Below are 11,110 nucleotides of genomic sequence, written 5' to 3'. Positions count from 1 at the left end.
CTTTCTCCCAGATGTCTGTGAGTCCTGAGATGTGCGGGGGATACTGGCTCCTTCCATAGGACTGTCATCAGGGTCAGCAGGGCTCAGTCTAGGGACCTTACACCTGGGAGCATGGACACACCACCTACACTACCATGGAAGTATGCAGCTTTAAGGACACTGCCTGTCTTGGACTTCAGTTCTTTGTCTTCAATATGCGGATGATATGACCTGCCTTTACAGCAGGGCTCTTAAGGTCAAATTACATCAACAGATCTGTAATTGCTTTGGAAAAATGAGACTATAAATTATACAGTGAATGAGGAAGAAATGAAAACATGTCATAAAAGACCCTACAGTTTCCAGAACATCTGATTCTGTGGTGTTTATACTGAATAGTTTCATAAACTTTCAAAGAATATTACTCCTTAATTTAAAGACCTATAAATGTGATCCTGTATGACTTCCTAATCTAATAAAGAAAATGTAAAAGTGGCATCATTTGTTTATATAAATATTAAAATGTAAATAGAAGACTAGCATGTAAAATTCAAGAGAAGAAAATAATTATGCAGTAGAAGGAGCCAGTATAGGATTGTGGAGAAAAACCTCAGGTTCCCTGCCATAGTCACCAAGACAGCATGGTACTGGTATAAAAATAGACACATAGACAAAGGGAACAGAATAGAGAACCCAGGAATAAACCTAAATACAGCCCACTGATCTTCGACAAAGCAAACAAAGACATATAGTGGGGAAAGGACACCCTTTTCAATAAATGGTGCTGGGATAATTGGCTATCCACATGTAGGAGAATGAAACCGGGTCCTCATCTCTCACCTTATACAAAAATCAACTCAAGATGGATTAAGGACTTAAACCTGAGACCTGAGACTATAAAAATTCTAGAAGATAACATCGGAAAAACCCTTCTAGACATTGGCTTAGGCAGGGATTTCATGACCAAGAACCCAAAAGCAAATGCAATAAAAACAAAGATAAATAGTTGAGACTTAATTAAACTAAAGAGCTTTCGCATGGCAAAAGGAACCATCAGCAGAATAAACAGGCAACCCACAGAGTAGTCACAATCTATACATCTGACAAAGGACTAATATCCAGAATCTACAATGAACACAAGCAAATCAGTAAGAAAAAACAAGCCCATCAAAAAGTGGGCTAAGGACATGAATAGACAATTCTCAAAAGAAGATATACAAATGGCCAACAAACATAAGAAAATGCTCAACATCACTAATGATCAGGGAAATGCAAATCAAAACCACAATGTGATACCACCTTACTCCTGCAAGATGGCCATAATAAAAAAATAAAAAACCAGTAGATATTGGTGTGGATGTGGTGATCAGGGAACACTTCTACCCTGCTGGTGGGAATGTAAACTAGTACAGCCACTATGGAAAACAGTGAGGAGATTCCTTAAAGAACTAAAAGTGGAACTATAATTTGATCCAGCAATCCCACTACTGGGTACCTACCCAGAGGAAAAGAAGTCATTATATGAAAAAGATACTTGCACATACGTGTTTATAGCAGCACAATTCACAATCACAAATCATGGAACCAACCCAAATACCCGTCAATCAACGAGTGGATGAAGAAACTGTGATATATATATGATGGAATACTACTCAGCCATAAAAAGGAATGAGTTAATGGCATTTGCAGCAACCTGGATGAGATTGGAGACCGTTATTCTAAGTGAACTAACTCAGGAATGGAAAACTAAATATATGTTCTCACTGATATGTGGGAGCTAAGCTAAGAGGATGAAAAGGCATAAGAATGATACAATGGACTTTGGGGACCTGAGGGGAAAGGTGGGAGGGGGCGAGGGTTACTGCTCAGGTGATACGTGCACCAAAATCTCACAAATCATCACTAAAGAACTTACTCATGTAACCAAATACCACCTGTACCACTATAACCTACGGGGGAAAAAAACAACATAACCATGAACCAACTAATAAAAAAACAACCTTGCCTTCAGTCTGCGTCCTACCCTAGAGACACTCTCTCTGTGTCCTCACACTTGGAGCTAAGCTTCTGACTTTTGTCTCCAGTACATCCCTGAGGATCTTCTCATCATGGCCATCAGAAACCTCTGTAGAAGGTCAAATCCAGTGGGTTCTTGTCAGTGCCTCTGACTTGAGTTACTGATAATATTTGCACTTAATTCACTTCTTTCTAATGAGCTACTCTGTCCTTATTTTTCTCCTATTTACTGAATCCTCCTTATCATCCTTTGAAATCACCTCTTAATTATCATGTTCTCTCATCATGCCCTGAGATCCCTGCATTTCTGATTTTTGGCACTCTTCCTGGAAAAGCTCATCTAACCTGCACCTATGCCTGATGACTCTCAGTTCTCTGGATTAAACTCCTGTCCTGAGACCACCCATCATACACAAATGTTTATATATTATTTTTCCTTCGATAACTTTTAAATATTCTAAGTGCAATAGCCCCACACTGAACTCAGTGTCTTCTCTCAGTCAGGCTGTCTTCTCTCATTACCCTTTTTAATGAATGGAATCAAGATGTTTGCATTGGGTTGGGGAGATGTTGGTTAAAGGACACATCCATTTCATTTCATTTAGGATACATTTCAAAGGACACATTTCATTTAGATTGGAGGAATAATTTTAAGAGTTTGATTGTATAACATGGACTATAGTTGCTAACAATGTATTGCTGAAAATTGCTGAAAGGGTGGATTTTAAGTGTTCTCACCACAAAAAATAAGTATGTGAGGTGAGTCATAAATTCTTTAGGTTGATGTAGCCGGTCCATGATGTACATATACTTCAAAACAACATATTATACATGATAAATATAAACAATTTTTGTCAAAGTAATTTAGAAAAGTCACACATGCACACACACACACACAAAAAAAAAAAAAAAAAAAGAGAGAGAGAGAGATGATTGCATTGGCCAATCTAGGAATAAGAGTTATCTGGGAGTTTTCTATGTTGGATACCACCGACATCACTCACCAATAATCCCTTTAATGTCAATTAAATTAAGCCCTCTTCTCCCATAATTTTACTATTGTGCCCATTTCCTCTCTCTTTGTTCAGGCACTATTGGTCTTGCCTCTTGAATCAACTTCTTCCACTAATGCTACCCACTGTTGCCATAGTGATCTTCCTAAATTGCAAATGCGCCATCACTCTCCTGCTTAAAATCCTTCGATAATTCCTTATGACTTCCAGGACAGAGTAACCACTCCTGAGCTTTGCATGTAACATCTGTCATGATCCAGCCCCTGCCTGTCTATTTTTCCTTTTTTCTTGCTGCTGTTCCACATCCAAAGCTGGCTCCATTCATACTGAAGCAGCTGAAGTTCTTCAAATATGTCATTGCCACACTGGGCCCACACTTTTGAACCTGCTTCCTCCTGTGTGAGAAGTGGCTTCTGCCCTGTTTTCAGACTGCCTACATTGAAGCCATCTGTTCCCCAGGAAGCCTTCCCTGATGCCTTGACAGCAGCATCTTGTGCATGCCCCATATCTGCACTTACCCATCTGGGCCTGCTGTTGTCTTGTCACCCGTGTTCTCTTCTGTGAACTGTAAACATCAGGAGTACAAAACCTATGTCTTACTTTTATTTGAATATTTAGCATCTAACAGTGTTTGACATATAGTAGGCTTTTAATACTATTTTTTTACTATGACATTGTAGTATATGTTAATATCCAGTAGGACATAGGATATATTCTCTCTCTTTTCAATTTTTCATTGTTTACACACATTTATAATTCTATCTATAAGGATTTACAATTACTTACATGAAATGAATGAAATGAATAGAGAATGTTAGATATTAAGAGACAGTGTGGAAAGCCAGGCTGGGACTAGGGATGCACTCACCTTAGGTACAAAATCTAGCAGGATACCAAAACAACTCAGTAATAAAAGTCAATCATATTTTAATGAAATATCTTAAGACATCTAAATTAATGGAAAAATATATAACGAACAAAATGTCAAAAGAGAACTATTCAAAGAAAATGGAGAAGCAGAGAGGCAGAAGAATTAGAAGATTATACTGGCACATAAGCCAAGGAAGTAAAGATTTCCAGGAAGGAGGAAGTAGAGTGGAGTCAGAAGCTCAACAGAAGTCATTTCAGAAATCTTACCTAGGTTTTGAAATCCTTTCAGAGAGCAGTTTTACATAATGTGAGCAATTATTTCTCCTTCATCCCCATCATTCCAGAATTGAGCTTCTTCTCTGGCTTCAGAAATGTGGCCCTTCCCCTTGTCAGGATATATTGGAGATGTGATGCATGCAGATGCCCTCAAAGTCAACTGGGGTTTTGGGGTGAAATTCATTGACTTTAGGGAACTCATTGAATTCTAATTGCTGTTCACCTGGAGGACCAGAGCAGGCACAGAGATGACCACCTAGCTTCTGCCTGGGACCTAAACAGGGCAGAGAAATAGGAGGATCAGGTATAAAGGGAGCGGGGAAGATGGGTCTGGGCTTACAGTACTGAACCCAGGGATGACAGTAACTGTGTGTGTCTTGAGGCAGGTGACAAAATACGTGAAAGGAAGAGGACTTAGGAGAGATCTGAATTTCAGCTGTTTTACAAGCTCTATCTCAGCTTTCCTTCTCAATTCATGTGCTCTCTACCCCAAAGGCTGATGGAATTGCTGACCCTTCAAGTTCTTTTCTCATCTGCACCCCTTCCCTCCTGCTGTACACTGTTCAGCGACATCACACACTTCTCCAGCCTCCTCTCTTCCCAGTCTCACCCCTTCCAATTCCCATAACTGAGCTGTCCTGCTGAGGAGTTCTTAGCAGCCCTCTGTGACCACAAGTGCAAGTTCCACTCCCTTCTGAGACAAAGTCCCCCATTTATTCCCTCCTGAGGGCATGTCCCTTCCCCTGACCTTCATGGACTCTCCCAGGTGCACCCCCTGTGGATTTACTCCTGGGCCTGAGGTTCCCCTCCTTCCCTGATGGTGTCTGGAGGGCAAGGGGTAACTGTCTATCTACTGAGTGTCAAAAGCTGCCCAACTCAGCACACCCACCCTCTACCTCTTCCTAAGTGTAGTGACACGGTGAGGGAGGTAATGGGGTGGGGTCTGGAATCAGACACCAGGAGGAAAGGGGTTGTGGCTGTCTTTGCCTCTCACTCTGTGTGTATTTCTCTTGGGTACCAGGAGGATTTCCCAAAGATTTCTTTCTCCTGACTGTTTTCTGGACCCGTCCTGGTCTCCAAGCTCCCCTCCTGATTCTCTGCAATGCCCAAGTGTCCAACAGTTGAGCCTGGAGCTGGGCCAACTTGTCTGCTTCCCGTATGAGGATCAGACTGGACGACTTCAACCTCCTGCTCAGCCGGTCTTCTGAGGCCTCACCCTAGTAGTTGGCAAGTAAGTCTATTTGCTCCTCTGGTCTGCCTGGCCCACATTTTTGGAAGAAAGTGCCCTAGAACCTGTACACTCTAAACTGTGAAACCCTGTTCCTTCTTTTGGCCACACCACACCTACGCACTGCCCGAATTTCAGTCACTTCTAGCCCAGAGTTTGGGCTTAGAGTGCATCCTTCTCTGCAAGTTGTGTTAGCCTGTACCTTGGGCAAGTTACTTAAATTTTTTGAGCCTCAGTTTCTACATCTTAGGATGGACAGTAAATAGAATTGGCACAAACAAGTGAGAAAGTGATGGCACAGTGTCTGGTGCACTGTAAGCACTCGATAAATGGCAGCTATTGTGATTACTGCTCTCATCATCATTGATTTCAACTCTTATCAACTGATCTCCAACCCTGTTGACGCCCCTGCTTCAGTCAGTCACTTGAACCTCTCACTCCATGACCAGGTGGCACCGTGTGGCTATGGCCATGAAGGGCCAGTCTGTCACCCTCATTGTTGACTGCACGATGTGAGTCACCCGGCCTCTCCCCTGAAGCACTAGTCCAGTGTTGGACACCTGTGGGGTGATAATCGTTGGTGCCTGTATCCCAGATGAAGAAAGTCTTTGAGGTAACCACAGAAATCAGAGAAAGGAGTGACTTCTGGTCCCTTATTTTGTGCCCACTCCTCTTCTGGCCCCAGTATGCAATGTTCCTATTTCCTAAGCCTTCATTTTTTTTCTTGTGAATTTTGATTTGCATTTCCTATCTTCAGGACTGCTGATCTCTGCAGAATAACTAGGTGTCCACTTATGTGGCAGGACTGTCCACAGCCACTTATTCTATCCTTTAGTCTTCATCTCTCCATCTATCCATCCCTTGAACCTATCTCTCTCCTCATCCACTCCATCCATTCACTCATTCACCAGCCCACCTATGCACACATCCACCACCCACTCCCCCAACCATTTACCCACCTATGCATCACACACTTACCCATCTACTCATGCGTGACGGCTTATATCCACTCACCTGTCCATCCTCCCCCTGCTTAACGACTCTCCCCTTCTTTACACCCATCTATTCGACTATGCTTTTGTTCATCTGTCCTCTTGAACTTATCCATCCATCTACTCACTCACCCACCCACTCACACACCCCATCTACCCATGCATACAAGGATGCATGCATCTGTTCAGCCACCCATCTATCCATTATCCTTCCTGGAACTCAACCACTCTCTCCTTCAATACACTCATGCACCCATCTTCTCACCCACTCACTTCACATCCAACCGTTCATTCAACCACATATTCAATTCCACCCTTCTATCTATTCACTCATCTGATTCCATCTGCTCATCTACCCACCAAGCCTTGCATGCATAATTCCCTTTGCAGGAGTCCCATTGTACCTGTTTTGTTCCTTTCTTTTCACTCTGGATCATGGTAGCCATATTGTTGAAGGTTCACTTCCCAGATCCTCTTTCCTTGGCTGCTTCCTGTCCGTGCAGCCACTTCCTGTTTGTCCAGTTTGTTTTGTGGCCATCTTGGCCATGTTTAATTTTCCTTGGCCCTGGCATCACTCTTGCATACAAGTGTTTGTCATTTTGTTTTGTGTCCCTTAGTTGTTCTCATATCTTCCGGTATTCTCTGTCAGTTGGACTGCTTCCTGTCTACTCTGCTACATCTTCTGCCTGCCTTGCAGTTATGGCTGCCTTTTCTACCCTGCTGCTGCATGCCATACATCCCGCTCTTGGCACCCTTGAGCTTCTGCTGCCTTTCCTTTATGCTGCTGTCTAGGTCTTTGGGGTTGACGTGGGATATGGGAGAATTTTGAAACTGATCATTGCTGTCAGGATGAAGGTGGAGAGGGGCATTCTGAAGATCTTTGTTTCGGGGAGTTGGGGTGGTGGTGAATGTTTCACCTTCTCCCTACCCTTATCTTGGCTATGGCCTGGATTTGGGAACAGGCATCTGAATGGAGGTGTGCAAGGGAGGGAACTGGTTGGCTTGGAGTGTACATGAGGGCCAGAGGAAGGGCAAAGCATCCTTGCTGGGAGAGGAACTGTGGGGTGTATTGTAGGGGGCTGCTCTGGGGCTTGGATAACTGAGCCCAAGAACTATATGTTTTGCAAAAGCCAGTTATGAGGCCTCAGTTTGGAATATCTCTGGGGAATGCTCTCCAAATTTACTTGGAGTATGGATACTTAACCTGTGCAGGGTTTTTACATTTTTGAACTCCTTCAAATTCTAAATAAAATTTTGTGCATAAGGGCATATACCTTTTCTTTTCTGGAGAAAGACTGAAAGACTCAAAGTCCTCTTTCTGAAAGAGGCTCTTCGGGATTTGGAGAGGTTTTGTTTGCTGAGATGGGACTGGGAACTGGGGTGCAGGGAACCCTGAGGTCTCCTTGGCAGGCCTGAGAGTTTTGTGAACAGAGGTATTTAGAGGATGCCTGTGGGGCTTGTGGGTAGGGCTGGTCTGGTCTCCAGAGGACCCAAAATCAAGGTTGGAGTTGAGATGGGGGCAGGCCTGGTGTCCTGGCTGCTCATGGGCCCCACTGGGGTTACATGTGTGTCTCCCTCAGGCTGCCCATGGGCCCCGGGGGCTGAAGGGAGAGAAGAGAGAGCCTGCAGTGCTGGAACCTGTAAGTTATGCTGGTCACAGGGCTGAGATAGTGGAAAGAGGAGAAGCAAGTGGGGTTTAGTGTGCTGGCCCTGTCGCCTGTAGTTTTAACCTTTGACTCCACAGGGTATGCTCGTGGAGGGGCCCCCTGGTTTAGAAGGCCCTGCGGTGAGTCTAGCAGTGACCTGGTGGCCATTGTTTTCTTAGAGATCCCTCCTATGTGTTCATCTGTGCCTTCCCCACATATGCTCAGGCTTCCTCCTCAGAACTCCAGAGGGTCCTTCCAATAAAAGTTTTTTAAAAAATTACTTCAATAGTTTTTGGGGAACAGGTGGTGTTTGGTTATATGGATAAGTTCTTTAGTGGTGATTTCTGAGGATTTGGTGCACCCATCACCTGAGGAATGCACACTATATCCAGTGTGTAGTGTTTTATCCCTTACCCAGCTCCTACTCATACCTCAAAGTCTTCAAAGTCCATTATATAATTCTTATGCCTTTGTGTCTTCATAGCTTAGCTCCCACTTATAAGTGAGAACATACAATATTTGGTTTTCCATTCTTGAGTTACTTCCCTTAAAATAATGGTCTCTAATTCCCCCTGGGTTGCTGCAAATGTTATTATTTCATTCCTTCTTCTGGCTGAGTAGTATTCTAAGGTATATAGATCACATATATATCATATATATATGTATATATATATCACATTTTCTTCATTCACCCATTGATTGATGGGCATTTGGGGTGGTTCCATATTTTTGCAGTTGTAAATCATGGTGCTGTAAACGTGTGTGTGCAAGTGTTTTTTTCATACAATGAATTTTTTCCTCCAGTAGTGGGATTGCTGGATCAAATGGTAGATCTATTTCTAGTTCTTTAAAGCATCCCTGTACTGTTTTCCATAGTGGTTGTACTAGTTTAATTTCCCACCAGTAGTGTAAAAGTGTTCTCTTTTCATCACACCTACCCCAACGTCTATTTTTTTTTGTTTTTAAATTATGACCATTATTGCAGGAGTAAGTTGGTATCAATAGTGGTTTTGATTTGCATTTCCCTGATAATTAGTGATGTAGAGCATTTTTTCATATGTTTGTCGACCATTTGTATATTTTCTTTTGAGAATTGTCTGTTCCTCTGCTTAGCCCACTTTTTGATAGGAGTATTTGTTTATTTCTTGCTGATTTGTTTGAGTTTTTTGTAGATTCTGGATATTAGTCCTTTTTTGTATGTATAGCTTGTGAATATTTTCTCCCACTCTGTGGGCTGTTTATTCTGATGATTATTTCTTTTCCTTTGAAGAAACTTTTTAGTTTAATTGGGTCCCATCTGTTTATCTTGTTTCTTTTGCATTTGCTTTTGGGTTCTTGGTCATGAGCTCCTTGCCTATGCCAATGTCTAAAAGAGTTTTTCCAATGTTCTAGAATTTTTATGGTTTCAGGTCTTAGATTTAAGTCTTTGATCTATCTTGAGTTGATTTTTATATAAGGTGAGAGATGAGGACCCAGTTTAATTCTTCCACATGTGGACTGCCAATTTCCCCCGTCCCATCTGTTGAATACGATGTCCTTTCCCCACTTTATGTTTTTGTTTGATCAGTTGGCTGTAAGTATTTGGTTTTATTTCTGGGACTTCTATTCTGTTCAATTTGTCTATGTGCCTGTTTTTATACCATTCCCATGCTGTTTTGGTGACTATAGCCTTGCAGTATATTTTGAAGTCAGGTAATGTGATGCCTCCAGATTTATTCTTTTTGCTTAATCTTGCTTTGGCTATGTGGGCTTTTTTGTAGTTCTGTATGAATTTTAGGATTGCTTTTTCTAGCTCTGTAAAGAATGATGATGGCATTTTGGTGGGAATTGCACTGAATTTGTAGATTGCTTTTGGCAGTATGGTCATTTTCACAATGTTGATTCTACCCTTCCATGAGCGTGGGACGTGGTTCTACTCGTTTGTGTCATCTATAATTTCTTTCAGCAGTGTTTTTAATTTTCCTTGTACAGGTGTTTAACCTCTATTGTGGGAAGTCAGGGACCCTGAACGGAGGGACCGGCTGAAGCCACAGTGGAAGAACATAAATTGTGAAGATTTCATGGACATTTATCACTTCCCCAATCAATACTCTTATAACAGCCTATGCCTGTCTTTACTTTAATCTCTTAATCCTGTCGTCTTTGTAAGCTGAGGATGTTTGTCACCTCAGGACCCTGTGATGATTGTGTTAACTGCACAAATTGTTTGTAAAGCATGTATGTTTGAACAATATGAAATCTGGGCACCTTGAAAAGAACAGGATAACAGCAATTTTCAGGGAACAAGGGAGATAACCATAAGGTCTGACTGCCTGCAGGGCCGGGCAGAACAGAGCCATATTTCTCTTCTTGCAAAAGCAAATAGGAGAAATATCGCTGAATTCTTTTCTCAGCAAGGAATAGCCCTGGGAAAAGAATGCATTCCCAGGGGGAGGTCTCTAAAATGGCCACTCTGGGAGTGTCTGTCTTACGCGGTTGAAGATAAGGGATGAAATATGCCCTGGTCTCCTGCAGTGCCCTCAGGCTTGCTAGGATTAGGAAATTCCAGCCTGGCAAATTCTAGTCATACCGGTTCTCTGCTCTCAAACCCTGTTTCCTGTTAAGATGTTTATCAATGCCAATGCGTGCCCAGTGGGACATGGAACCTCATCAGTGATTCTAGTTTTGCCCTCTGCCTTGTGATCTTTTATTGCCCTCTGAAGCATGTGATCCCTGTGACCCATTCCCTATTCGTAGACCCCCACCCCTTTTGAAATCCATAATAAAAACTTGCTGGTTTTGTGGCTCAGGTGGGCATCATGGAACCTGCTGACATGTGATATCACCCCCAGAGACCCAGCTGTAAATTTCTCTCTTTTGTACTCTTTCTCTTTATTTCTCACACTGGCCCACACTTAGGGAAAATAGAAAAGAACCTACTTTGAAATATTGGGGGCTGGTTCCCCCAATAAACCTCCTTGGTTAGGTATATTCGTAAGTATTTTATTTTTTTGCAGCTACTGTAAAAGGGGTTGAGTTCTTGATTTAATTCTCAGGTTGGTCACTGCTGGTATATGGCAGTGCTACTGATTTGTGTACATTAATTTTGTA

At 42.4% G+C, this 11,110-nt stretch overlaps 1 pseudogene; it reads left to right on the top strand.

Moving 5' to 3' along the window:
• The first annotated feature begins 1,793 nt into the window (after positions 1 to 1,793).
• Positions 1,794 to 5,994, top strand: LOC129039022 (collagen alpha-2(XI) chain-like; annotated as a pseudogene).
• Positions 5,995 to 11,110: the final 5,116 nt, after the last annotated feature.

Source organism: Pongo pygmaeus, chromosome 5, assembly GCF_028885625.2.
Source record: "Pongo pygmaeus isolate AG05252 chromosome 5, NHGRI_mPonPyg2-v2.0_pri, whole genome shotgun sequence".
Classification (NCBI taxonomy): Eukaryota; Metazoa; Chordata; class Mammalia; order Primates; family Hominidae; genus Pongo; species Pongo pygmaeus.
The sequence above is the reverse complement of the archived record's forward strand: the minus strand, read 5'-3'. Positions and strand labels throughout refer to the sequence as shown.